We start from the raw sequence: 4731 nt of genomic DNA on the forward strand, positions 1-4731 counted from the left end.
TTTTGATATTCAAGTTTTATACCGTGACTAAAACATCGAAATCTATATTTTGTTCACAAAGAAATGTGCAGCCAGACCGGGACTCGAACCCGGGGCTTCAGAATACCGTTCCAATGCTCTACCGACTGAGCTACCCGGCCGCCTTCACATTTTCTCCCCGTTTTAAAGACCCACCACTACCTAGTGACCTACCGTTTCCTCCCTAGTGAACTTCGTGCAAATCATGCTGATAATACTGGTATTATACAGCTATTCTACAAGATGAAAGGTGGACAATTTAGGCCCTCCCTAAATTAATGTGTTTTCACAACTTCATCTGCAAACCTATTCAGCCGTTTCTTTTCAGTATAGTATTATAAACATAGAATAATAACTATCTCACACTGTAGGAACAAAGTGTGGTCTAAACTCACCTTAATACATGAATAACTGTGCATACTACTACAATAATTTAATAATGTATTTAGACATCAAACACATTGTCTTGGCCTTATTTATGTCACTGTCAAGTTGTAACTAAAAACTTGTTATTTCTCATTTTCTTCATACAAAGCATGTATAATGACCATCATTAAAATACAAATGAATACAGTTTTGTGGCGGGTTTTTAATATTCAAGTTCTATTCCGTGACATTTTCGCAAGACTCGTAATTGGTATTATTTTGTCAGTATTACAAGGACGTTGATTTCTAGTGATAGTAAAGTTGTTTTCATGTATTGAGGCTTTTATGGTGAAAAGACAAATAACATTTTACACATCTTCAATAGAATGGCGATATATGTATGACGTTTATTTCTACCACTACCTCTAGTAGACATTTCCCTACTATTCAACATTTTTCTTTTGTCTTGTTCTAATGATAACAGTGTATCTTTAACATAATCTATTATATACATGGTAGAACACATGACAAAATTATCAATCTACATCAATTAATTGTGTTAACTTTTTAAAAAAAGTTGAAGCACTTTGTCTTACTCATGCAAATATTCTTTTATTTACGCTGCTGGAAAACATACAGGTACTAATCCTTCTACAATGTTGTATTGTAACTGAACTGCACAGTCTAACTATTATTAGTTTCCTAACATTTTGTCCTTAAATCAACCTTGTGGTAATTTTTTAACATGTAATGGTCCTTGAATTTATCTGAATATTTAAACAGACCTGCACAGAGTAATTGTCATGAAGCATACATTTCGAGAAATAGAGCCAAAAGCAAACAGTGTTGTCATTTTTTCTGGTCCTTTGGGATCATGGAGTCCATTCAATAGATGTGTAATGGAATATTTCCGCTTAAGCCGGTGCTAGGGGGCGTGAGTGTTTTGCACATTGTATTACCTCTCATGAACAGACTTAATCAAACCGAGTCTGCTATTCTTCTATTTTGGTTGAATCCTCTGCTTCAAAGGGATCTTATTACAGATTTTATTATTTTATACTAATGACAAATTACAAAAATCGCAAAATTTACAAGCACCAAAAACTCCCCCCACCGTTTTCATTATTAATCAAATGATGAAAATCATGACAATTTTCTATACCACTTAAATGGAAAATAAATGTCAAATATTGTTTTGAAAATATCTCAAAATAGTTAGGATACATTTCAAAACGTTTTTAGTTTGTATGAAAATAAAGATTAGCCTTTTTAAACATGCCTAAATCTGCATACATTGGGTAATGAATTTTGCACCAGCCCTCAGCCGTTATATGTGTAAAATGTACAGAAAAGCTATTTATTGTGGTAGATGTAATAAAGCTGTGCCCTGTGTATAGGTGTTACATTATTTTTTAGATATACTTTTATAGCTTGAAGCATACCTCACTAAAACTTCACATTATGACATTATAAGCTTTGAAATACTTTTTCTTCCATCAAGCCGTTATATTATATTCCGTTACGTTGATTTCAAACCAGTATCACGACACTTGACGATAGCTATTTTTGTTTAACATGAAAATCCCGGTTAAATGCGTTGTCATTGTATACCAAGTTTTATTTCATCAGAAGGAGGTATTGAATACAAATGCTCTAATATAATTGTGATTGTGGACTGGGTGATTTCACGTGACTTTTTACTGATATGCAATTGGCTTATCGCATTAATGGAAAGCGAATTTTGCAATATAGCTGGCACTATAAACGATATATAGAAAAATGTTTGTGATCTGAATTCCTCATTCATTATTTCATATAATTTATACAAACTTTCAGCAATGATTGTCAGAATAATTTATATATTTGATATATTGCTAACATAATACATAAGCACAGATAGTGCTCGACTCTATTTTCATGCTATCTTTGTTATAATTATTGTTGAATTGCTGTTAATAATATACTTTGGGTCATTTCTGACTAATTTGGGTTCATTATTTTGATAGCTGGATCCCAGCATCACACATTATGTCATATACAAAAGTTAAAGGGAACAAGATATTTGATAGAGCAAGTACTCGTTGTGAAACGTTATGTTTAAATTTGGACCAATCAAGTTCTAAAAATAGCACGTCTGATGGGGTATAAATAGGTAGATGGATGACGGAGAAGGCATTCGGTATCCAGCGGTCGAAGAAGACCCATCGAGGATTCAACTAATAAGTTATCCCAGTACCTTGATAAGGAGACTATTGCAGTTACCCTGTCAGGGCGGATAAATTATTAAAAAGAAGACTTTGGAAGTTCATAGAATAAAGAAGAGTTGCAGAATTTCAATAATGTTTCGAGCTATAGGGCCAGCGCATAGCAGTTTTACCTTAAAGGTAGCTGAATGCCATAGATGAAAGCAAATATAGGCTGAGCATCGGAAAGCTGAGACAGAGACCCAGAGTTTGGTAATCTACTGAAAAAGTAAGAGAGTTCCAGCTTATAGACGGTTCAGCATTACTGGCGAAGTACAGCCAAGGCATCGGGGACAAACCAATATGGTTGTTGAATGCTAGCATGTAGGCGCTGAGCATCCAGGAGTCAGGGCAATCATATAGAGTTGGAAGGACAGAGGCCGAGCATCTATGCGATAGGACTCGTATGTTGTTGATTCAAAGACATTGTCTGACGGGAACTTCAACAAAAAGACCAGTCAAGTATAGAGTCTCCAGCCTATAGGAGTTTGAGTAATTGAAAATTGTTAGTTTGAAACATTTAGTGATTTGCCTGATCCATTGTCTAGCTCATAATTAAAATCATTTACGAAACGTTGGTACACGAATCATTTAGGCAAGGTAGCCAGCAGAAAATTCTATATATGAGATATTTGGTCTCACCAGCTCTACGTTTTAACAAAGGGCATTCTACATTGTTTGTCAGCTAGTCTAAGACATAGTCACCTTAGCGATTGGACCCAAAACATTGTTCAAGATACTTAAGACGTAGGCACTTCCCTGGGTCATATAACCAGTATCCTGACAATGATCAATGTTGATACCTGATTATGCATAAGGGATTTTTTAAACTGCTCTTTAATTTCCTGGATTATGGTCCTATGTTGTCTTGATCTATATGTCAACGAAGTCCAGGTAAAGGCATGAATCACGTTAAAATTTTGTAATAGCTCTAGTAAAATAGTTCAATAGTCAAGGGATGAGACCAGTTGAGCTAAAAGCCATGTTATACATGAAAGGGTAATATAGTTATTTTTGCTCAAAACAATAACTTTCAGGATTACAGTAGCCCGCCCGCTTAGCTCAGTAAGGAGAGCGTTGGTCTACGGATCGCGAGGTCGCGAGTTCGCGAGTTCGATCCCCGGTCGGGGCATATTTTCTCTGTGACGATTTGATAAAAACTTATTTCATGCATAAAATACAGTTAAAACCTTTCTAACAAGGTATTTCAGCAGAGCCATTTATTTACAAATCTTGCTTGAACTTACGCAAACACCAAACTGGCTAAAATTGATTGTATACGATAAATTGATAAATTCTTATGTACTTTACTGCTAGTGTTACAAATCTTTATCGATAAAACTTACGCGAGGGGCTGCTAGCGGGATATGTGCATTGATTAAGTAATTTAAAGTACACAGATAAAAAGAGGCGACAAACGGGGTGATCCGATATACGAAACTACGAAATATTTGCGAATTTAATTTTTGCGGCTGGAAGAGACCCGCAAAATATCACAGAAATTACCTACCCGCAGAAATAACCAGTTATACGGTAATATTTCCTACATTAAAGCGTAACGGTACAATAAGAAACACCATGAGTTGCTTTTAGGCTGAGTGGTCACACATATACCCATAACAATTTCTAGTCTGTATTAATTCTGGCCGCAGGAAATCTCTCGACTTGTCATTAATTCTAATATTCAGCAAATGAACTCAATTCGAACCGTGTAGGTAAACTATTAATAGAATCGTACTTAACAAAATCTTTATACTTCTTATGTATAACTGATCAAATTTTATGTTTTAAAGCCAGATACATTATCTGTTTAAAAACTTTTTAACCAACCATCCGTCCAACACATCTTTGAAGGTTATACTTGTAAAATGTGCATTTTTCTACTTAGTTAGAGAGCGAAACAAAACACAAAATTCTCAACTACAGTTTATGTAGTTTACGCACGCACGGTTCACATGTTTTCTATCATAAAATGTTCTGTTTATTTAACTACTTAACATGCACATTTTAGATAACCATTATAATACACTGGGGTTATCATATTACCATATTGCTATTGCATATCATTATTAAGAGCATGCGCATTGGGTAATAATGTTAAAAA

This window comes from Mercenaria mercenaria, unplaced genomic scaffold (genome assembly GCF_021730395.1).
Source record: "Mercenaria mercenaria strain notata unplaced genomic scaffold, MADL_Memer_1 contig_1048, whole genome shotgun sequence".
NCBI lineage: Eukaryota > Metazoa > Mollusca > Bivalvia > Venerida > Veneridae > Mercenaria > Mercenaria mercenaria.